General features: G+C 39.7%; 1 protein-coding gene and 1 pseudogene across 3 annotated transcripts in view; one reads left to right on the forward strand and one right to left on the reverse strand.

Moving 5' to 3' along the window:
* Positions 1-26256, reverse strand: part of Dner (delta/notch like EGF repeat containing) — a 314710-nt gene that overhangs the window by 103514 nt on the left and 184940 nt on the right. The gene's annotated exons all lie outside the window — the stretch shown is intronic.
* On the forward strand, positions 18934-19356 carry LOC101719010 (phosphatidylinositol N-acetylglucosaminyltransferase subunit P pseudogene; annotated as a pseudogene).

Here is a 26256-nt window from a genome sequence, read left to right on the forward strand (position 1 = left end):
CATGCAGTATGTATTCATGGTAGGTATGGACATGTACATGGCGTGTGCGTATGTGTATGTGTGTATATATCTTATCTGTGCACATGTGTTTGTGTGTTGTGTGTGCATGTGTACGTGGTGTGCTGTATACGCATGCATCCTCTTATAAAGTCATTACTGTTGCTCCATTTCACAGAGAAGAAAACTTGGGCTCAGAAAAGTGAAGCATAGCTGCTGAGTGACTCAGTCTGGAATTCAGCCAGGACACCTGATGCCAAATTCCGAGCTCCTAACTGGCACGCGTCCCTCTCCCTCCTCAAGTTCATCTGAGAAGACTGGGAGACCCAAGTGAGGCCAGCCTGGGGCCAGGGACAGTGGGCAGGGACTGGGCCATTCCCTTGCGGTCTCGGCAGAGGAAAAGAGGTCCTGAGGGTCACAAATGGTCTGACTTGGCAAAGCAGAGAGGGAAGCCACAGAAACTCTGGCCAGAGGAAGTAGTGGTGGGGCCCTGCGAAGGACTCCAAGCTGTTGGCTTGACGATAACAGCAGGAACAGCACTGTACCCATACCACGTGGGCCACTGCACGAATCATCTTTCTTGATCTTCAGAAGCACCCCTGGATTATGGCACATTTATCCTGCCACCTGCTGCCAACTTAAAAACAGACAGCTGAGACCCGATGAGTTGAGGTCACTTCCCGAAGATCGTGGAAAACATGAGTATGAGCAGTGGGCTTGGTTCTCTGACTTCTCAGCTCTCCAGGCAGCCCAGGCCTGGACTTCGTGAATGTCGCTGGAAGCTGTGAACCAAGAAGCATGGAACGAGGGAGGGGCCAGAGGCCTGTCACAATCACTCAGACAGAAAATGACAACAGCTTGAATCAGAGCTTTTGCAATAGATAAGGAAGAGCCAGGCCAGATGGGGAATCAGTGTAAATCAGGCAAACTTGGTGGCTATCCAGAGATAAATGGGATGATGGTGTCCGCCTTGCTGGAACAGAATCCAGCCTAAGCGAAGAGGGAAGGGGCTAGGAAGAAGCCAGGCTGGGAGAGGCGGCGCCAGGAGCCTGGATCTCAGTTGAGAGGAGGACGAGGAGATGCTAGCAGATGCGCCAATGCCAAGTCCAATAAAAATGCTGGCGCTGAGGTGAGCGGCCAGGCAGGAAGGAGGGTCTGGGCGCCATCTGCATGGTGACAGCTCAGAATGAGCAACTGCTGAAGGCAGAGGAAAGCAGCTGACAGGGCAGGAGGAGGTGAGGGTTGAAAAGGCCTCCTGAGAACAGACGCAGCACGGCGCTCTGTACACCGGGCGAGCGAGACTCCCCGAGAGGTGACCGCTATGGACAAGACGAGGACAGGAAGCTAGTGAGGACCCCACCTGTGACCTCGGAGAAGCAGAGTCACAGTGCAAAGGGCAAAGCAATGTGAGAAAAGCTCACGCCAATTAGTGGCAGTAATGAAGAGAGAGGAGAAGGGTGGAGACTAAGAGCAGAGGAGGAGGAAGAAGAAGAGGAAAGGAAGATGGATATACAGAAGCAGCAGCGAGGACGTCCTAAATTCTTGCCTGTCTAGGGGACTGGTCTGAAGAACAAAAAGACTTCAAATCCTGGCAGATGAGAAGCTAAGAGAGCAGTGCAGAGGGACGTGGGGTTTGGCAGAGAGAGGGAGATGAGTGAGGCTGGAAGCCCAAGATACCAGCGGAGGGGTGAAGGGAGGGGACATCAGGGCCAGGTTCAGAGAAGCACTCGTCCCGATAATCTAGAAGTGGAAAGAGTCTAAATGTCCATCAGCAGATGAATGGGTAAGCAAAGGCAGCATATCCACGCAGGGGAAGGTTATTCAGGCATTAACAGGAATGTAGTACTGACACATGCAACAGCCTGCATGAACCTGAGAAAAATTAGGTTAAATGAAAACAGCCAGTCACAGAAATATCTTTCAGTATATTCCTCCATTCCTACCCCTATTTCTCTTTATCTCCTTAATCTGCTTTACTTTTCTTCACAGAATGTATCTCTGCCTAACTCTTACTATTGACTACGCCCATACACATTCCACACACATACACGCAAACATCCACACTATTATATGAAATTCCACAACAGGCAAATCTATAGAGCCGGACAGCCGATCAGTGGTTGCCAAGGGCTGGGCTGGAGAGGACAGTAGGATAAGGGGATCCTACTGCTAAAGGGTGGAGCACTTCTTCTGGGGTAACAAAATGTTCTAAAATTGATTGTGATGATGCCTGAGCAACTCTGAGAAGATACTGAAGGACACTGGATTGTACACTTCAATGGTATGTGGATGATATCTCAATGACGGTAATTTTTTAAAAATATCTTTGAATTTACCCAAAACTCTTCACTGCCACTCATGCCTCACACCCAGCTCACCAGCAAGTGTTACCAGCCCTACCTTCAGCTGCTGCCCTGATCAAATACTTCCCACCACTTCCGCACCACAGTGGTCCAGCTGCCATGCCTCTTTCATGGATAGCCAATGGCCTTCTGCTTGGCTTCCCAGCATGCCTCTCTCTGCTTATTCTTTCCCAGGTTCCAGGCAAACCTTTCAACAGGGAAATGAGAGGGCCCACCCCAGCCCATGCCCTCCACAGCTCCTGGCTCTCTCAGGATAAAACCCTTGTCCATCCTCAAGGCCTGGCCCAGCTTCTGCCCTAGCTGCCACATCATCCCTGCTTCTCCCAGGATCTGTGCTCCTGCTCCTCAAACATGCCAAGCATATTCTTTCCTCAGGGCCTTTCCTGTTATCTTTGCCCACTCAGGCTGCTAAAACAAAATACTTTAGGCTGGGAATGTATAAACAACACAAAGTACTGCTCATGGATCTCAAGGCAGGGAAGTTCAAGATCAAAGTGCTGGCAGATTCAGGGGCTGGTGAGGCCTTGCTCCTCATAGGCAGTGCCTTTGATGTGTCATCACACAGCAGAAGGGGAATGTAGCTCTCTGGGGCCTCGTTTACAAGGATGTCTCTTCCATTCACTAGGGCTCCATCCCTGTGATCTAATCATTCCCAAAGGCTCCACCTTCTAATACCATACTCCAGTGACTTTGTGCCAACATATGAACTTTTAAGGACACAAACACTCAGAACATAACATATGTGTTATTCCCTTTACCTGGAAGTTGAGTCTTCTTTATTTTACTCATACCTCTTCATCAATATTTCCCTCCTAGGAGGCTTTACTTAATCCCCCTATGTATATTCCTACTCTTATTTATCTTTATCTCTTTGCTCTGTTTTATCTTTCTTCATAGCATGGATCTCTGCCTGATTCTTTCTATTGACTACACACATACACATATGTGCAAACATATATACTGTATTTGTCGCTTTCTTGTCACTGGAACAAAATATCCCACACCTTCAATTTAAAGGAAGAGAAGTTTATTTTGGCTCACAGTTTTAGTGGGTTCAGTTTATGGTTGTCTGGCTCCGAGGCAGAAATGGCATAGGGAAGGACATGGTAGAGGAAAGCTGCTCAGCCCATGGCATCCAGAGGTAGGAACAAGAACATACCCTTCCAGGTCACACACGCCAGTGATGGCCTCTTCCGACCAGGCCATTAGCCCCCTAACAGCACATTCAGCTATGAACTCATCAATAAATTAACATACTGATAAATGTAGTGCCCCCATGGACCAATCATTTTCCAAAGCCTCACCTCTGAACATATGTGACTTTGGGAAGAATTTTAGATTTAAACCCTAACACACACACACACACACACACACGTATGCACACAACAAAGAACACACATTTTCACACATTGTTTATTCTTCTTTCTCACTAAAATATGACCTCCATGAGAACAGGGACTGCTTCATTCACTGTTGTTTTCTCAGCACCCAGAAAAACACCTGACACGTAACAGACATCTAGTAAATAACTGTTGGGTGAATGAATGAACAATCCCTACAACAACCTTTACTTTAAATGTGAACAAACCCAAAAGAATTTTTAAAAGGTTGAAAGGATCGCAAAATAGAACAAAACCAATAAGTGGGAAAAGCTAGAGTGTAGCTCCTGCATGCCAAGTTACAGTTTTGATTGTGTCCCCTTTAGTCACAATTGGTGTTGTTTCTGGTCCTGAGAGAGGATGAGCGACATCAGAGTGACAGCACATTCATGAGCCATCAGAGCTGTTCATACCATCCACTCCATTCACAACTAATGGAAAAGTGGAAAACTATTAATATTTTAATGCAAAAAATAAAAAGAAAGGAAGAGAGAGGGAAAGAAAGAGGGAGGGAGGGAAGGAAAGGAAAGGAAAGGAAAGGAAAACAGACTGTGACTCAGGGCCTGAATCTGTTTCTCCCATGAGCTTTGTGATCTGGACAAGTGTCTCAGTCACCAAGGTTCACACATAGAGGCAAGTTCTGAGGTTTCCTCCAGTTGGAAACTCTGCACTAACCCACTTTTTAGAAACTCCACTCTGGTCAGCTAATGCATGCAGTTCTTGAGTTGATGGGGCTGGGGATGAGGACTCACAGCAAATTGTAATCAGGATTTGTTTCCAGGAGGAAGTGACCCACTTCAAACCCACAGTTCCAAAGCACTAATGCTTACTAAGTCAGCATTTCAAAGGTAAAGCTGAGATGGGAATGTATGTGATGTTCCCCTTGCCTCAGATATGATGAGTTTTTTAAAATAGGCTGAAATCTTCAATTAGTCAGAACAATGTGCTTTGAAGTTGAAAAATGCTTTGCATAATGCTAATAATATTTTGGCAGTGGTAGTTCTGAACATGTATCACAGCCATTCTTTTCAGAAAAGGAAATTGCTCCTTTGAGGGAAAAATTACATTCTTGAAATTAGAAGGGTTTCATAAAATAAATCCCAATTAAAGAAGTTAAAATTGAACTTACTCGTGCACTGTATGTCTATAACGTTCAAGATACAGGGATTGGTATGATGGAGAAGCAGTGGTCTAAGTTCTGGTCCAAATGGTGGCAGGCTCAAGATCCAAGAAGAGCCAATATTTCAGTTCAAGTCCAAAGGCAGGAGAACATCAACATCTAGATCGGCATTGGGTAGGAGCAGTTTCCTCCTACTTAGCAGTTCAGTTCTATTTGCCTCTGCAGTGGCTTGGAGGAAGCTCAGCGACACAAAGGAGGGTAATCTGCTTTGCTCAGTCTACCAACTCCAGTGTCATTCTCATCCAGAAACATTCACAGTCACACCCAAGAAAGTGGTCAACCATATGTCTGGTCATACAAGATAGTTAAGTTGACACACAGAAGGAATCGTCACACAGACTTTTCTGTGGTTCAGTTCCTCACATTAATTTTGCCAGTAAACTTACCTTTACAGCAGTGGATATTTGTTGCTCATTTGTTCTTATGTTCTGTCTATATCCTGTTCCCTTTATCACTGACAACCAGTGTCACTCTAAGGAGTGATAGCTACCCAGCCACAGAAAAATCAAGTTGCTGTGACCGTGACAAAATCTGGCTTTGCCTTTCAGAGTGTTTAGGTACTTCTAGATACCCTCCCCCATCGCATCTGTCTTTGTAGCCTTTTGAAGGCACCTCAAAACTTCGGAAACAGCCAAAGTAATGGAGAAAGAATGACTTAAGTAGACCATGTTATCAAACTCAATAACCACCTTTTAAGTTCTCCTGGAGTATTTGACACTGTTGATAATCTCCTATTTTTTGGAAACATTGCCAGACAGGAAAATATTAATCTCATTTGCTAAAAATTTTGCCTTCCAAAATAAATATTCTATTGACCATCATCTATAATTCATTTATATTGTTCAGACATATATAACACTTTTCTCTATGTTTTAGTAATTTTAAAATTATCTCTTATCAAAAATCTTAATCTGGGGCCAGGGATTTAGCTCAGTGGTTCCACCACCTGCCTCCCAAGCACAAGGACCTGAATTCAATCCCCAGTACCAAAAAAAAAAAAAAATCTTAATGTAAGATCTGAAACTTTGAAATTATTGTGCTCTGAAAAAAGGAAACCAAAGAAGATGAAAATGATCAGAAAATGGAAAGATCTCCCCTCTTCCTGGACAGACAGACTCAATATAATCAAAAGGACCACACTTCCAAAATTGCTATACAGATTTAATGTAATCCCAATCAAAACACCAAGAGCATTCCTCACAGAACCAGAGGAAAAAATCCTAAAGTTCATATGGAACCAAAAGAGACCTAGAATAGCAATAGAAATTCTGGACAACAAAGGCAAGGCATGAGGCATCACAATCCCTGATTTGAAGTTATACTACAAAGCTATAGTGATAGAAACAGCATGATATTGGCAAAAAAAAAAAAAAACAGACTTGTAGATCAGTGGAACAGAAGATGCAGAAACAATGCCAGGCACACTCAGCCACCTTATCTTTGACAAAGTGGCCAAACACCTTCACTGGAGGAAAGATAGCCACTTTAACAAATGATACTGGAAAAACTGGCTTTCCACATGCCAGAGACTGACCCTAAATCCATATCTCTCACCATGCACTAAATTAAAACCAAAATAGATCAAAGATCTAAACATTAAAACAGAAACACTTAATCCGCTACAAGATAGAATAAAAACTCTGGAAGATAGGTGTAGGCAAAGACTATAAACAAAACCCCAGTTTCACATGAAATATTACAAAGAATCAATAAATGGGATCAGATCAGGTTAAAAAGTTTCTGCACACTAAAGGAAACTACCAACAGAGTGAAGAGACACAACCTACAAAATGGAAAAAAAAATTTTCAGCTACTCCTCAGACAGAAGAGTAATATCAAGAATACATAAAGAACTCAAAAAAATTTGACCCCACAAATTGAAGACCCAATTTTAAAATGTGCATCTGAAATGGACACTTCTCAGATGAAGAAGTGCAAATGGCCAATTCTTACATGAAAAAATGCTCAACATCACTGTCCATTTGAGAAATGCAAATTAAAGAATACTAAGATTTCATCTCACTCCAGAAAGAATGGCTATCATCAAGAAATAAACCAATAACAAATGATGACAAGGCTGTGTGGATAAAAGGAACCCTTCTCCATTGTTGGTTGGAGTGCAAATTGGTACAACCACTACGGAAATCAGTATGGAAATTTCTCAAAAAACTAAAACACGGGTTCCATTTGATCCAACTGTTCCCTTTCTAGGTATCTTCCCAAAAGAATTAAAAATATCATATTACAGTGATACATGGTACCCATGTTTTTAGCAGCACAACTCATAATAGCTAAATTTGGAAGCAGCCTACACATCCATCAACATATGAATGGATAAAGAAAATGTGGTACAGTATATATAAACATTGCAGTACTACTCTGCCATAAAGAAAGATAAACTTGAGGCATTTTTAGGTAAATAGATGCCTCCATACTCTTAAGTGAAAGACCATACTCTTAAGTGAAACAAATCAGGGATACGAGTTTAAATATTGCATACTTCATTTGTGTGAGAAATTCAAAGTATAAATAAGGAGTAAAATGGGGAAGAGATATTAGGAAGTAGGAAGAACTTGTTCAAATGTGAAGGGTACAAGAAATGAGGAGAAGGAAGGAAAGGAAAAGGGATGTAAACAAAAAAAAAAAGAATTGAAAGAAACAAATGGAAATAGAGCTTTTGCAAATGTGGAGGAGAAGAAGACTTGGAGGGAAGGAAGAGGAAGGAGACCAAAAAAGCAACAAGAAAAAAGAATCAAGATGGACACATCCCCCATGATGAATGTACTGTAGTTATATAGTAATTATATACCTCAAATATGTGTTAATAAAAAATTAAAGGCTTTTGGGCCACCATCCTTCCTGTCACACCCAGCCCAGAGGAAAGGGCTTTTGGGCTGCCGTCTGACCCGCCATTCCTGGCCCAGAGGAAAGGGCTTTTGGGCTGCCTTCTGTCCCGCCACTCCCAGCCCAGAGGTAGGGGCTTCTGAACCGCCATCCCACTGCTCCTGGTCCAGAGGAAGGGGCTTCCCAGCCACCATCCCTCCCGCTGCTCCCAGCCCAGAGGAAAGGGCTTTTGGGCCACCATCCCTTCCGCCACTCCCAGCCCCTGTCCCACCTCTCCCAGCATAGAGGAGGTGAGCCACACGGACACCAACAGCACCCCCCACCCCCCCAGCTGAAATGAGAAAACACGTAAATAAGTCTCAAAACCACACTTCCAGATCACCTACAGCAACCCCAAAGAGAAATGAGATGGAATATTCTGATACACAACCACTTGGACCCACTGAACTGGCAACAAAAGGGGATCTGGAAAAAAATGAAAGCAGAAATAATTTCTCGGATAACAGGAGAAATTGTGCTCCTAGTGCAAGACATGATTAACAGCTCTAGAGAGGAGCTCAGGAACATGATGGAATCCCAACAGAAGAAACAAATGGAATCCATAAAACAGATGCAAATAGATTTCCAGGACATGAAAAACTCCATTGAAAGTCTATACAGCAGAATGAGCCAATGTGAGGACAGAATTTCAGATATACAAGATAAGATTGCAATTAGTGACCAGGAAAAGAAAAATTGCTTCAAAATTATAAGGGAACATGAGAAATCAATCCAGCAGCTGCTAGATGATGCAAAAAAGAATAACATAAGATTGACTGGGCTCAATGAAGAAACAGGAGAGAGTGCAGATGACATAAAAAAATCTCTTCACAGAAATAATGGCAGAAAACTTCCCAAGCAGGGGAAAAGAACTGGACATACAGATAAGTGAGGCATATAGGACTCCAAATAGCCTTGATCAAAAAAAAAATCTACCCATAGACATATAATTGTTAACATTCCAGAAACTCAACAGAATAAAAAAGTTCTACAAGCAGTTAGAGAAAAGAAATAAATCACATACAAAGGAAAGCCCATCAGAATCACAGCAGACTTCTCAACACAAACCATCAAGGCAAGAAGACCTTGGAGTGACATTTTCCAAGCCCTAAAAGAAAACAGCCTCCAACCCAGATTGATGTATCCTGCAAAATTATCTTTCAAAATTGATGGAGAAATAAGATACTTTCATGACAAAGAGCACCTTAGGAACTTCATGAATACCAAACCAGCATTCCAAACAATTTTACACAATATCCTAGGAACAGACATTGAGGATCACAACCCCAGGAAGCAAAGCAGAATGAACCCATCTGGCATGATAAGAAATTAAATGTGAAGGGGGAGAACCCAACAAAAAGAAAACGTCATGGCAATGACAAGTCAATACATTTCAGTTATAACCATCAATGTTAATGGTCTCAATTCACCAATCAAAAGAAATAGACTGGCAGAATGGGTCAAGAACCAAAATCCAACAATATGCTGCATACAAGAAACACACTTAATTCAAAAGGAAACTCATAGACTGAAAGTTAAAGGGTGGAAAACAATATTCCATGTGACAGGAACCCAAAAAAAAGCAGGAGTAGCTATCCTCTTGGCAGATCAAGTAGGTTTCAAACCAACACTGATTAAGAGAGATGAAGAAGAACACCACATCCTTATAAAGGGAACAATCCAAGAGGAGGAGGTGACAATCATAAATATCTATGGACCAAACCCTAGTGCACCCAACTATATAAAACAAATACTAACGGACATGAAAAGTCATATACGCACTAATACAATTGTAGTGGGGGACCTCAACACCCCACTGTCACAAATAGATAGGTCAACAAGACTAAAAATAAGTAATGAAATACTAGAACTCAATCGAACTCTTGAACAAATGAATTAAACAGATGCTTACAGAGTCTTCCACCCCACAAAATCAGAATACACATTCTTCTCAGCTGCACATGGGTCATTCTCCAAAACAGACCACATACTAACACATAGAACATGTTTAAGTAAGTGCAAAGGAATTGAAGTTATCCCCTGTATATTATCAGACCATAGTGCAATGAAATTGGAGATCCATAGCAAAAGAAACTGGAAAAATTTCATAAACACGTGGAAATTGAACAACACACTTCTGAATAACCAATGGGTCACAGAGGAAATTAAAGAAGAAATCAGACAGCTCCTTCAATTAAATGACAATAAAACATATCAGAATCTATGGGACACAATGAAAGCAGTCTTATGAGGGAAATTCATAGCAGTGAATACGCACATTAGGAAAACAGAATGAGCCCAATTAAACAACCTGATGCTGAACCTCAAGCTTCTAGAAAAAGAAGAGCAAGACAACCCCAAAGCGCATACAAGGGAGGAAATTATAAAGATCAGAGGAGAAATCAATGCACTGGAGACTAAGAGAATGATACAAAAAAATCACTGAAGCCAAGAGTTGGTTCTTCGAAAGAATCAACAAAATTGACAAACCCTTAGCCAACCTTATCAGAAAAGGGAAAAAAAGGCCCAAATCCATGCAATTAGGACTGAAAAGGGTGAAATTACAACAGAACCACCAGAAATACAGAGGATCATCAATACCTACTTCCAAAACCTATATGCCGATAAGATGGAAAACACAGAAGAAATGGACAGATTCCTAGATACATATGAATTACCAAAGTTGAATGAAGAGCACCTAAAAATTCTAAACAACCCAATATCAACCAATGAAATTGAAAATGTAATTTAAAACTTATCAACTAAGAAAAACTCAGGCCCTGATGGCTTCACTGCTGAATTCTACAAGACATTTAGAGAGAAACTACTGCCACTACTGTTTAAAATCTTCAATGAAATTGAAAGGGAAGCAATACTCCCAAATTCATTCCTGGAAGCAAGTATCACCTTGATCCCCAAAGCAGAGAAAGACCCAACTGAAAAGGAGAACTATAGGCCAATCTCACTAAGGAACACAGATGCAAAAATCCTTAATAAGATACTGGCAAACAGAATGCAGAAGATCATCAAGAAGATCATACACCCTGATCAAGTGGGATTCATCCCAGGGATGCAGGGATGGTTCAATATATGCAAATCAATCAATGTAATACACTATATCAATAGAGCCAAGGACAAAAACCATATGATTATCTCCATAGACACAGAAAAAGCATTTGACAAAATCCAACATGTATTTATGATAAAAACTCTACAAAAAATTGGAATAGATGGTCTCTACCTCAAACTGATAGAAGCCAACTATGAAAAAAACAGCCAATATCATACTAAATGGTCAAAAACTGAAATCCTTCATACTAAAATCAGGAACAAGACAAGGATGTTCACTATCACCACTCTTGTTCAATATAGTTTTGGAAACATTAGCCACGGCAATTACACAAAAGAAAGAAATAAAAGGAATAAAGATAGGTAATGAAGAAGTCAAATTGTCATTATTTGCAGATGACATGATACTCTATATAGAAGACCCCAAGAACTCCACCAAAAGTCTTCTAGACTTAATAACCAAATTCAGTCAAGTAGCTGGTTACAAGGTCAACACACAAAAATCAATAGCTTTCCTCTACACCAATGACAGACTCACTGAGAGAGAAATAGGGCAAATAATTCTTTTCACAATAGCATCCAAAAAACTGAAATACCTAGGAATCAATCTAACGAAAAAAATCAAAGACCTCTTCTCTGAAAACTATAGCACTCTGAAAGGAGAGATTGAAGATGATATCAGAAAATGGACAGACATCCCCTGCTCCTGGGTAGGAAGGATTAATAGAGTGAAAATGGCCATACTTCCAAAACTGCTATATAGATTCAATGCAATTCCAATTGAGATCCCAGCAGCATACTTCACGGACCTTGAGAAAACAATCCAAAAATTCATTTGGAACAAGAAGAGACCCAGAATAGCAAAAGCAATTCTAGGTAACAGAGACATGGCAGGGGGTATCCCAATCCCCAACCTGCAACTCTACTACAAAGCTACTGTGATCAAAACAGCATGGTACTGGCAAAAAAAAAGACTTGAGGACCAGTGGAACAGATTAGAAGATGCAGAAACAATGCCAGAAACACTCAGCCATCTCATCTTCGATAAAGGAGCCAAACACCCTCACTGGAGGAAAGATAGCCTCTTTAATAAATGGTGCTGGAAAAATTGGGCTTCACCTTGCCAAAGATTAAAACTAGACCTGTATCTCTCGCCATGCACTAAACTAAAATCGAAATGGATTAAAGATCTAAAGATTAAAATAGAAACTCTGAACCAGTTGGAACAGAGGTTAGGTAGAACTCTTGTAGACATCGGAGTAGGAAAAGATTTTATGAACAAAACCTCAGTTGCCCGTGAACTAGCACAAACAATCAACAAGTGGGATCTCTTCTTATTAAAAGGCTTCTGCACAGCAAGAGAAACCACCAGCAGTGTGAAGAGACAACCCACAATGTGCAAAAAAATCTTCATCTGCTTTTCCTCAGACAAAGGTCTACTGTCTAGTATCTATAAAGAGCTTTAAAAAATCAGACCTCCCAAATTTAAAGACCCAATCCAAAAATGGGCATCTGAAATGAACATACATTTCTCACACAAGAAAGTAGAAATAGCAAATAAATACATGAAAAAATGTTCAACATCACTGGTCATTCGAGAGATGCAAATGAAAACAATGCTGAGATTCCACCTCACTCCAGAAAGAATGGTTGTTATCATGAAATTAACCAATAACAAATGCTGGCAGGTCTGTGGGGAAAGAGGAACACTGCTCCACTGCTGGTGGGAGTGTAGACTGGTGCAACCACTGTGGAAATCAGTATGGAGATACCTCAAAGAACTAGGACTGGAAGTCCCATTTGACCCAGCTATTCCCCTGCTGGGTATCTTCCCCAAAGAATTAAAAGAATCATACCACAGTGATATATGCACCCATGTTCATAGGAACACAATTTGAAATAGCTAAAACTTGGAAGCAGCCCAATTGCCCACCAACTGGAGACTAGATAAAGAAAATGTGTTTTTTTAATAAAATGGAGTACTACTCAGCCATAAAAATTGAGAAATTCGAGACATAGCTAAATGGATGCACATTGAGGTGATACTCTTAAGTGAAATAAATAGGACATATGTAAATACCAAATAGTTCCTCTAGTGTGAGAAACTGAAAGTGTAAATAAGGACTAAAAGGTATAACAGATAATATGAAATAGGTAGAAAAGGGACAAAGGGGAAGAGGAAGTGGTAGGGTAGGGGAAAGGAAAGAAGGGAATGGAATTAATACGAGAAAATGGAAAAATAGGAACAAAATCTTATAAATAGGGAGGAATGGACGGGTTGAAGGGAGGGCTGGTCAGGGTGAAAGATAAGAACCAAGAGAGATTATGTAAAGGTGCAAATTTCCAATGATGAATGTCATTATATTGAATACCTAAAATGTACCAATAAAATTAGTTTTTAAAAAAGAAAAAAAAATTAGTATGGGACCAGGAGTAATTGATCCAGCAGCTCCTAGATGGTACAAAGAATAATGTAAGATTGATAGCAATCCATAAAGTACAAATGACGTAAAAAAACTGTTCACAAAATTAATGACAGAAAACTTCCCAAACAGAGCGAAAGAATTTGACATACAGATGAGAGAGACATATAGGACTCCAACTAGCCTTGATCAAAAAAAATCTACATATAGGCATATAATAGTTAAGACTGCATGGGCCGGGGATTTAGCTCAGTGGTTTTGCCACCTGCTGCGCAAGAGCAAGGACCTGAGTTCGATCTCTGATACCAAAAAAAAAAAAAAAAAGATTCCAGAAACCCAACAGAAGGACAAAATACTACAAGCAGTTAGAGAAAAGAAACAAATCATATACAAAGGGAAGCCCATCAGAATCACAGCAGATCTTTCAACACAAATCTTCAAGTCCAGGACAGCCTGGAGTGAGGTATTTCAACCCCTAAAAGAACACTACCTCCAACCTAGACTGATATATCCTACAATATTATCTTTCAAAATTGATGGGGAAATAAGATACTTCCACAACAAAGAACACCTGAGAATTTTCATGAATACCAAACCAGCACTCCAAACAATTCTAAACAAAATCCTAGAAAAATAAAATGATGGTCACAACTCCATAAGGCCCAACAAAGCAAATCCACCAGGCAAGTCACAAAATTAAAGGGAGAGGGGGGAAATAAAAAATAAAAGAGCCAACAACAGGAAAATAACATGACAAGGATAAGCCAATGCATATCAGTTATAATCATCAATGTTAATGGCCTCAACTCACCAATCAAAAGAAATAGACTGGCAGAATGGATTAAGAAGCAAAATCGAACAATATGCTGTATACAAGAAACACACTGAGTTCACAAAGAAATTCATAGACTGAAAGTAAAAAGATGGAAAACAGTTCTCCACGTGACAGCAGCCCAGAAAAAAGTGGAGGTAGCTATCTTATTTGCAGACAAAGTAAATTTCAAACCAAAATTAATTAAGAGAGACAAAGAAGACCACTACATCCTTGTAAAGGGAACAATCCAAGAGGAAGCGATGATAATCATAAATATATGTGTACCAAATACTAATGCCCCCAACTATACAAAACAAACATTAAGGGACATGAAAAGCCAAATAAGCACTAATACAATATTAGTGGGGACCTGAATATCCCACTGACACAAATAGATCATCTAGACAAAAAAATCAACAACAAAATAATAGAACTGAACCAAGCTTTTGAAGAAACGGACTTAATAGATGTCTACAGAGTGTTCCACCCCATAAAATCAGAATTCACATTCTTTTCAGCTGCATATGGGTCATTCTCCAAAATAGACCACATGCTAGCTCATTGAACATGTTTAACTAAATGCAAAGGAACTGAAGTTATCCCCTGTATATTATCAGATCATAGTGCAATTAAACTGGAGATCAACAGCATAAGAAACTGCAAGAACTGCACAAACACATGGAAATTGAATAACACTCTCCTGAACAACCAATGGGTCACAGAGAAAATTAAAGAAGAAATTAGACAGTTTCTACAATTAAATGATAATGCCAATTCAACATACAGGAATCTATGGGACACAATGAAACCACTTCTATGAGGGAAATTCATACCAGTAAATGCCCATACTAGGAAAACAGAGTAAGCTCAAATAAACAAGCTAATGCTGAACCTTAAGCTCCTAGAAAAAGAAGAGTGACACAAACCCAAAGCTCATACAAGGAAGGAAATTATAAAGATCAGAGCAGAAATCGATGCAATGGAAACTAAGAGAATGATACAAAACATCAACAAATTGAAGAGTTGGCGTTTTTAAAGAATAAATAAAAATCAAAAAACCCTTAGCCAACCTTATCAAAAAAAGGAAAGAAAAGGCCCAAATCCATGCAATTAGGAATTAAAAAGGTGAAGTCACAACAGATCCAGCAGAAATTCAGAGGATCATCAATACCTACTTCAAGAACCTATACTCTAATAAAATGGAAAACATAGAAGAAATGGACAAGTTCCTAGATACATATGAATTACCAAAGTTGAACAAAGAAGATATAAAAAGTCTAAACACCCCAATTACAATCAGTGAAATTGAAAATGTAATTAAAACTTTACCAACAAAGAAAATCCCAGGTTCTGATGGCTTCACTGCTGAATTCTACAAGACATTTAGAGAAGATTTATTGCCACTACTCTTTAAACTCTTCAATGAAATTGAAAGGGAAGCAATACTTCCAAATTCATTCCTGGAAGCAAATGTTACTTTGATTCCAAAACCAGGGAAAGACCCTACCAAAAAAGAGAACTACCGGCCAATCTCCCTAATGAACATAGATGCAAAAGACCTCAATAAGATACTAGCAAACAGAATACAGAGCAGCATCAAGAAGATCATACACCCTGACCAAGTCGGATTTATCCCAGGGATGCAAGGATGGTTCAACATACGTAAATCAATAAATATAATATACTATATTAACAGAGTCAAGGACAAAAACCATATGATCATCTCAATAGATGCAGAAAAAGCATTCAACAAAATCCAACACCCATTCATGATAAAAAAAAAAAAAACCTATAGAAAATTGGAATAGATGGTCTTATCTCAAACTAATAGAAGCTATCTATGAAAAACCAACAGCCAACATCATACTAAATGGTCAAAAACTGAAAACCTTCACACTAAAATCAGAAACAAGAGAAGGATGTCCACTATCACCACTTCTGTTCAATATAGTTCTGGCAACATTAGCCATAGCAATTAGAAAAGAGAAAGGAATAAAAATAGGAAAGGAAGAAGTTAAACGGTCATTATTTGCTGACAATATGATACTCTACATAGAAGACCCCAAAAATTCTGCCGAAATACCTCTAGACAATTGAAAGATTCAGTAGAGTAGCTAGATACAAGGTAAACGCTCAAAAATCAGTAGCCTTCTCGTACACAAATAATAGACTCACTGAGAGAGAAATTAAGGAAACAATTCCTTTCACAATAGCATCCAAAAAAATGAAATATCTAAAAATCAACCTAACAAAGGAGACAAAAGACCTCTACACTGAAAACTAAAGCACTTTGAAAAAAGAGATCAAAGAGGATACAAGAAAATGAATAGACATCCCTTATTCCTGGGTAGGAAGAACCAATATAGTGAAAATGGCCATACTTCTAAAACTGCTATACAGATTAAATCCAATCCAGATTGAAATCCTAACTGTATATTTCACAGAACTAGAGAAAATAATCCAAAAATTCTTTTGGAACCAGAAGAGATCTAGAATACCAAAAGCAATTATAGGCAACGGAGACATGGCAGGGAGTATCACAATCCCCAACTTGAAACTATACTGCAAAGCCACTGTGATAAAAGCAGCATGGTACTGGCAAAGAAACATACCTGAGGATCAATGGGATAGATTAGAAGATACAGAAACAACTCCAGACATACTCAGCTAACTCATCCTCAACAAAGGAGCCAAACACCCTCACTGCAGGAAAGATAGCCTCTTTAATAAATGGTGTTGGAAAAACTGGATTTCAACCTGCCAAAGATTAAAACTAGACCCATATCTTTCACCATGCACTAAACTAAAATCAAAGTGGATTAAAGATCTAAATATTAAAACAGAAACACTAAACTTACTGGAAGGTAAGTTAGGTAGAACTCTCAAAGACATTGGCATAGGAAAAGATTTTATGAACAAATCCTCAGTAGCACGGGAACTTGCACAAAGAATCAACAACTAGGCCGGGGATTTAGCTCAGTGGTTTTGCCGCATGCTGCTCAAGCACAAGGACCCGAGTTCAATCCCCAGTACCAAAAAAAAAAAAAGAATCAACAACTAGGATCTCGTCTTATTAAAAAAAAACTTCTGCATTGCAAGAAAAACCACCAATAGAGCTAAGAGACAACCTACAATGTGGGAAAAAAAATTTACCAGCTGTTCCTCAGACAAAGGTCTACTATCTAGAATATATAAAGAACTCAAAAAACTCAGACCCCACAAATCTAAAAACCCAATTCAAAACTGGGCAACTGAAATGAACAGATATTTCTCAGACAAACAAGTAAAAGCAGCAAATAAATACATGAAAAAATGTTCAACATCACTGGTCATTTGAGAGATGAAGATGAAAACAACACTGAGATTCCACCTCACCCCAGAAAGAATGGCTGCTATCAAGAAATCAACCAATAACAAATGCTGGTGGGGCTGTGGGGAGAAAGGAACCCTTCTCCACTGTTGGTGGGAATGCACAGTGGTGCAACCACTGTAGAAATCAATATGCAGATACCCAGAATAACTAGGACTAGAGGTCCCATTTGACCTAGCTGTCCCTCTTCTGGGTATCTTTCCAAAAGAATTAAAAGAATCATACCACAGCAATATATGTGCACCCATGTTTATGGCGGCACAGTTTGTAATAGCTAAAGCTTGGAAACAGTCCAAGTGCCCATCAACTGGAGACTGGATAAAGAAGATGTGGTTTTTCTATAAAATGGAGTACTACTCAGCCATAATGAATGAGAAACTAGAGACATTTATAGCTAAATGGATGCACATTGAGGTCATACTTTTAAGTGAAATAAACAGGACACACATGTGTAAATACCGAATAGTTTCTCTGGTGTGAAATACTAAAAGTGTAAATAGGGTTCAAAAGATATAATTGATCATGTGAAATAAGAAGAAAAGGTCTAAAGGAGTTGGGGAAGTGGGAAGGGTAGGAGAAAGGAAAGAAGGTAAAAGAAAAAAATATGGGAACAGGAAAAAATGGAAACAAAGTCTCTATAAATAGGGAGGAGTGGAGGGGGTGAAGGGAGGGCAGGGAAATAGGGAAAAAATAAGAACTAACGTACATCATGTAAAGGTACAAGAGCCCAACGATGAATGTAACTGTATTGCATACCTAAAATGTACCAATAAATGAAAAAAATAAAAAAAATTATAATTTTTTAAAATACACAATAAAAAATCATCTCCTGCTTCCAAGTAATTATAATTAAAATCAAAACACAAATTAAAGGAGAGTTTTTGGCTGAATTAACTCAAAACCCAATCCCTTATACAGTGGACCCTTGACTTACAAACTCGATCCGTTCCTGAGAGCTGGTTGTAACTCAAGTTGATTGTAAGTCAATACAGCTGAGATGTGGATGCTTACCTGGGTATACGCTATAGACAATAAGAGGTAGATGAATCTTCCATTAACCTAATTCACCCAAGTTGTTCATATATCAGGCTGGCCGTAACTTGAGGGTCCACTGTAGTCACAATTTCTCCATTACATTTTATAGTGACACTTGACATTGAAATTAAAGCAAAAATATCAAAATAACAGATTTGAAGCTGCATATTCTTCGCTGAAAACAATATTTTCAATTATGAAGAAATGATCTCTTGAGCGTCACGCTGCTCCAGAGTCTGGGCGGGGGGCGATTGTCTCGCCTCGGCCGCCCCCTCGGTTCTGCTGCAACCCCCTACTGCGTGCCCCAGGCTGACGCTTGCGCAGAGAACTCTCCGCTGAGGTGGTGGAGGGGTCGAAAAGGCCCGCATCGACCTACGCAGCACCCACGGTCAAGTACCGCCCGCACCCCAGGGCAGACTGTCCAAAGCCACGGGGAAAATGGTGGAAAATTCACCGTCACCATTGCCAGAAAGAGCGATTTATGGCTTTGTACTTTTCTTAAACTCTCAATTTGGCTTCATACTTTATCTTGTGTGGGCTTTCATTCCTGAATCTTGGCTACACTCCTTAGGCTTAAACTATTGGCCTCAAAAGTACTGGGCGGTTGCATTGCCTGTCTACCTCCTTATTACTATAATAATTGGTTATGTACTCTTATTTGGAATTAACACGATGAGCGCCTCTCCCCTCAACTCCATCCATACAATCACAGATCACTATGCTAAAAATCAACAGCAGAAGAAATACCAAGAGGAGTCCATCCCAGCGTTCAGAGATATTCCTATTAATGAAGTAAACCAAATGTTTTTTATTGCAAACAAATAACCTTACACCAAAAATTGAGTTGTGTGTAAACATACCAACATCAAGCATTTATTTCTAAGTTTTTAACAGAATAATTTTAACCATAATTATATTGACTATTGCTTTTATTAATACCCAGTATTAAGATGTAAAAATATGAAAGTTGATCTCTTAAAATTCAATTAAATATTGAAAATGTTTTCAAATGTGAGTTAATGGACAGGATAAATAAAATACTGCATTAACCTAAAAAAAAAAAAAAAGATGATCTCTTCTCAGCTGAAATAAGCATTGCATTAAGACAACAACATCATTAAGCAAAGACTTTCTTGGCCATTTTTGTTCTCTGGTAACAAGAACCTAGTTTAGATTAACTCATTCTTCAAACAAGATAATTTTGCATGATTAAACTTGTAATATCATCAAAGCACAGTGGGATAAATTTCCAAAGAGAATACATCCTTCCCACTGTGAAGGTCTAATGCACACATCTATTGCTTCAGAGGTCAATTAGTTGACGTTAATCAATTTGCAAATAATTATTTCATGAAGGAAATACAGTTTTCGTAGAGAAAAATAATTTTTTTCAAGGACATTTGGAACTAAATGAAGTAGAAAAATCCTCATTTTAAGCAAACAGGCCTCCACTTTGGGGTAGAATTGTCTAATATGTCTTCTCTTAAGAAGAGAGGCATTGAACATGAAAAAGCTACAATGTCAGCACAGCAGTGAATCACACATGGGTCACAGGAAAGAGCCCAGCACTCCATGTGGGTGCATGGCCAGAAAGGGAATATAGTAAGACGATCAATAGCATGCGCTTCAGAGGCCAGCATAAGGCACCTGGCAGGGTACAGACAGCAAAAGGCACTCACTACTTGCTCCCTCTTCCTCGATGGAGTCTGTAGGGACACAGTGACTGGATTCTGACAAATGGCATGCAGAGAAAGTAAAGAGGCCACTGCCCTAAAACACCACATAGGACCCTCCTCCTTCTCCTTTTCCCTTCAGCAACATCAGTGACAGCCACCTATCCAGGGTGTCGTCCTCCTGAGTCATCTCCTGAGTCTCAGACTAAGACACAAGCAGAAATTATCCTCCCAGAGGTTTGGGGATTTATATGTTTTTGCAAAGTGGCCTAGTGGTCTCCAATATCCTTAGCCAAGTGGCCCAACTTCCCCAAGTCTCAGTTTTCCCATGTATGAAACTGGTATAATCCAGAGTGATTAACTCAGAGGCATGCTAAGGTTACCCTTGGAAGGAATGGAGCAGAGACCTGGCTGAGCACTCAACGAACATTAGTTGTGTGTGTGAGTGTGTGTGTGTGAGCGTGTGTGTGTGTGTGTGTGTGTGTGTGATGACTACAATAAGATGCTTATTGAGAGGTAGATCTAGAAGCTTCAAGGGAGAAAGAGAAATGGGGGAAAGGGGTCCTACAGAGACTTGGAACTGACAAAAAAGAAACCTTTTCAAGAGAACTGCAGGACCAAGTCATGGGCAGATGAGCAAAGAGAGAGCATGAAGGTGCCTGGGCAACATTGCTGTAATCTCTCTTCTCTCAGATCAGGATTTGGCCTCCAGGGTAGGGAAGAACGGAGCCTAGGGGTTGAGTGGGGATGTGATGATGTTGGGGAATCCTGTGGACCCACTTCTGTCAAAAGGCAATGAGGGGAAGCTGCTGGAAGTCACGGAGATCCTGATACAAGAGGAGTGGCTGAGACCCCAGCCATGTGCAGCCACCTTGGGGCAAAGTAGGAGGCAAAAAAGCAGATGAGGATGCTACAAATTGAAGGGAAGCAGAAGAGATTTTAAGTAGCTCCTAGGGCTCTACGGATGCTTTGAAATGCCTCTCAACCAAAAAGAACTCCTTTCACATGGAGGGATGTTTTTCACAGGTAGACATCACAAAGCAAGCAATACACCTTCCAGAGGCAACTCAGAAAGCACCATAATGTGACTGTCAGTGTGGAGAGCATTTCTATTATTTTTAAACATATTTAAGCTATGAACAATCCACAAAGTCACGTAGATCTAAAATAAAGTCTCACAGCATTTCATGAAAATTAGGTAGCTTTTAATATATAATACTCAGAAAATAGCAGAACTACCATTAAAAAGTAGATTATTAAAGCAATAACTTACTACGATTTATAAGTGTGGTACTATAAAATAGTATGGTTGTTTTAACAGAAGAAATAAAAGAGGACCATTTTGTAAATCAAGATCAATTTGCCAACATTTAGATTCCAGCACAATTCTCATAATTTTACCAGCACTTACAAAACTGTCCCTGGGTGTAAGTAGAATTATCAAAATTCATAGACTTGTAAAACAACCCTGTGCCCTGACATCGAAAGTTACTGGACTAATTTTACCACTGTTGCTATTATGAGGTCAAGGAGAATCCTATATCCTTATATGGGAACCCAAACATATTAACAGAAATGGTAAATCTTAGTTGATGAAGGTAAAATTATTTTCCCTAATAATAATCATAAATAATTAAGTATGCTTCTGGACATCCTAAATCAATAGTTAATCCATCGGCGTACAGAAATGTTGAGATGAAAACAGACAAAGTTAAAAATATTTGAGGTATCTAGCCATTCCACATTCTGCCAGTAGTGTTGAAGAAGGAGAGAAGTTTCATATACTATGTATTTATAGAAATGAAATATTTCTGAACAAGAAGTAAAGTTATGTTAAAATATGAAATTGGATCTCTTTCTTGTGCTATATAAACAAAACTGAAATTCATACTGATTAAAGGCTTTGGTGGAAAACAAAAGTTTTAAGTACTTAGTGGAAAATATCAGACATCTTTCAGATCTTCAAGCAGGAAAACATTGTCTTAAATAGGACATAAAATGAATTAATTACAAAAGCAAAAGTTTGAGGAATATAACAAGAATGATTATTCATCAAAAAACTCCTGGAAGGGCCAGGGATGTAGCTCAGTGGCACTGTGCCTGCCTGGCAAGTGCAAGGTCCTGAGTTCAATCCCCGGTACCGCAAAAAACCCCACAACTCCTTGAAGTCAAAAGACAAACTAAAAACTTGGAGAAATTATTTATAATTCATATAACTAACAATGATTAGCATCAAAATTGGAGAATGCTTACAAATAAACCGTAACAACACACACAATATGGACAAAAATGGAAAAACAGATCTTACATAGGCGGGGAACGTGAGTGACTAACACACATGAAGAGGAGTTCAGTATCATTACCATCAGCAAAACACAAGCACAACTAGATACTTTTTTTGTACCTATGTAGTTGGCTAACATTAACAATTCTGATATTACCAAATGTTAAAAATGATGTGAATCTACAGCATCATTTACACCTTGCACTTGGGAGTACAATATTAGTGCAACTCCTTTGGAAAATAATTTAACAAGCTGCCCTATAATTGATCGATCACATAGGTCCCAGTGTATCTTACGTTCACTTCTAGGTCTATACTGAAAGCATCCTCCAGCACAAGAAAAACACATGCTGTAGCACATACACACCAGAAAACATGTAAGAATGCATATCAGTCCCCGTCCACAGCAGAATAGATGAATGGAATTCTGTATAGCAACAAAAAGAATGAACTCTTAACAGTTTGGCTATGTGTTAGTGAAGTGTACTAAGCAAAAGAGTACTAGAGAATTCCAAGTATGTTAATATAATATGATTTATGCATGATACCATTTTTTAAAAAGTGAAAACCATTAAAATAAATATAAGTGCTTCTAGTAAAAATATGTAAATATTAAAACCACAAAAAGGAAAACAAAGGGTTGATCAAGATTCAGAGTGATCATTCCTTCTGGATAGGATGGGTAAGAGGGGGATGGTCTCATGACCATGTGACGAGTGTCAAAGATACAACCCCTGCTCTGTTGTGGTTAACTGGTACTTAGTGACTATATAAAACAGGTCATGTGTGGAAAAGATGAAAGCTTTCTGAACTAAAATAACTTTCATATAATTGCAATTCCCCAAACCTACTCCTTGTTCACAAACCAAGAATTAATATCATTCTAATTCCATGTATGTGAGACTGTATTTTTAGCAGAGAAATTTTCTTAGAAAACAGGCCTGACCAAAATATCAAACCAGTGCAAAGAGTGAAAGCTTCCAATTACTAGCTCTAAATGAGACTGTAGGTTGAATATCCTTTATCCACATGCTTGGGATTAAAAGTATTTTAGATGATGACGGTATTCAGATTTTTGGAATATTTGCATAGAAATTATTGATTGGACATCCTAATTCCAAAAATCCAAAATCTAAACTGCACTGACATGACACTCAAAAGAGTTTCAGATTTTGGAATATTTCTGATTTTGAATATTTGAATTAGCAATGGTCAACCTATGTCAACCGGAGTTTTTATTCATTCTAGCATTACTTATAAGTGAGAAATTGAAAACATCTTAAAGATCCATCAAGAGAGAAATGGTTTGAAACATCAGCATGCATTTATAGGCTTTCAGTAATTCACCCACACACTGACAGAGCGTCCACAGTTTGTCAGACACTGAGGGATTCAGTGATGAACAATACTGATGCTGGCTCTGCTCCTGTGGGGCTTAACTCTGGTAGAAAAGACAGGCAGTAATGAAAGAACCACACATGTAAATGTGTACAGGAAACAGATAAGACCTATGCAGGAAAAGAAGACAAGGTTACAACAGAGAAAAATAGAGGGAGGTTTGTATCTTTAAGCATTTAGCCAAGACTTCCTGAGAAACAGGGACATTTAACAAAGGTCTGACACAGATCTGGCAGTTAATTAACCAGGCACACAGAAGCGAGGGTGGGCTCTGTGACAGAAGGGAGCTCAGGCTATCGGGAGGTACTACGGCTTGTGTCTAGATGTCCCTCTCAACGCCTCATGTGGTCATAGGTGGGGCTTTTCAGAAGTGCCTGGGTCTAGAGTGTGTGATGCTGAGTTTGAGTCATGGTGCAACACTAGGCTCAGGGGCATTAAGGGTGTGAGTGCTACCCACCCTAAGTAGTCTGGATAAGATATAAGGGACAGAAAGACCTGTGACCATCCCTCACTTGCTCTGCTACCTTCTCCCCACCATGAACTGTTTCTCCTCTGTGATGCCTGTCTGTCATGCCACCCTGCTGTGAAGCCAGCCAATGATGGTCTGAAACCTCTACAAACTGAGCTAAATAAACCTTTCTTCCATTAACTGTGAGTGTTGGGTATTTTGTCTCAGCAATGAGAAAAGTAACTAAAACAAGAGGCAAAGGTCAGGGTGGGTAGAACTCAGAGCAAGAAAGACACTGAGATGAGATAGAGCAGCCAAGAGAGATATCGCAGAGAATAAAACCATATATTTTGGTCTTCATCCAAAGAGAAATGAGAAGTTTAAGGAAGAAAGCACGTACATCAGATTTTACTGGGAAGTGACCAACTGCAGCCATGTGGAGAACAGAGGGGACAAGGGCACACATGTAGGAACCCCGTGCTCACTTCAGCATGATCGCTCTAGTTACAGTATGAGTAGGGTCAAGAGTGGATGGAGAAACTGGAAGGTTACTCAATAGAACAGGTAGAGGACAAAGACAGGAAGCCTAGGACCAGCAGCAGGGACGGTGCTGGATCTGAGAGGTTTTTAGGTGACATAATAGGGAACACTAGAAGTAGAATGTGGCTGGAGAACATCTAGGATGACTTGTAAATGTCTGGCTTAGAAGTGGATGGAACATTGGAAGATACATTGGTGAGCTCAGAGGCACAATTAATTCAGATTTGGGATGACTGAGCTTAAGGCAGCCTGGGACATCTAAATGGAGATGCCAGGTGGGCAGTCAGATCCGTGGTGGATCTGAATACACAACTGCAGAAGACACAAATGTAAAAGATACACTACATACTGTCCAAATGCACGAAGTTGGTCCACATGTAACTGACATGAAAGGATATCTGTGATCTACCAGGAAATAACATCTTAAAAGCAAGTTATAGGAAATACATATGCTATAATTACTTTTTAAAACATGTTGAAAATACTTAATATACCTGCAAGAGAGATGCTCTTGTGCATGTGCATGTGCACACACACACACACACACACACGTCTGGAAAGAATATTCCAAACTATTAACCCATCACTATGAATTTATCAAGTTTGGATGGGCATAAAGGAATGAAGTGGTCTCATCTTTTCATTTATAAACTTCTATATTATTAGGTCTCATTTCTCACAGTGAATACCTAATCTTTACATCTCCCACTTCATCCCATCTCCTTCTCCATCCTCAGCTTCTGTTTCTTCCCAGTCCCCACCCAGAAGCAGAAGTTGGCAAGAGGATGAGATGGAAAGAGGAAAGGTGAGGTGAGTTGTGCGCATTATTTGGTAATGAAATAGGAGTAACTTGTCTACTTTCAAGCTGCACTGGAAATTCACCTATATCAAAATGTTTGCTGGTAAAATACCCTTCCTGCTCCTGAAGGGTCTGTAGTCCACGTGGCTGAGCAGGGAGTCGATCGAGATGATCAGCAGACCCTGAAAGTCTGCGGGCAGGCACACTGGCCACTGCTGTTCTTCAGAGCCATTCAACATGCTTGGAGGATTTCAAAGTCTCATATAACATTCCAGAATACCACATACGAATCTCAGAGTGCTAATGACATGCCCCACTGCGGAGAACAGGGTACCAGGCTAACGAACGTACAGTAACAGAGGAATTAACATAAACAGAACGATTAGGTGCCTCTATATGACTTGGGTATTTTATCCTAGATTTTCCTTAAATTACTTGACATAATCACCCAACACAGTCCCAGCCCATACTCAGTACAGAGTTGCAGAATTTTTTGTGAAAATTCCAGGCCTCTATTTGACCAAGAATTTTATTTTCCCAGAACAAAACTAGTGGAAGGCTAAAATAGGAGCATCCTGACATCAGACGGCAAACTGGAGGG

This window comes from Heterocephalus glaber, unplaced genomic scaffold (assembly GCF_053883595.1).
Source record: "Heterocephalus glaber isolate CG9 unplaced genomic scaffold, H.glaber_assembly_v1.0 deba00001004, whole genome shotgun sequence".
NCBI classification, from domain to species: Eukaryota; Metazoa; Chordata; class Mammalia; order Rodentia; family Bathyergidae; genus Heterocephalus; species Heterocephalus glaber.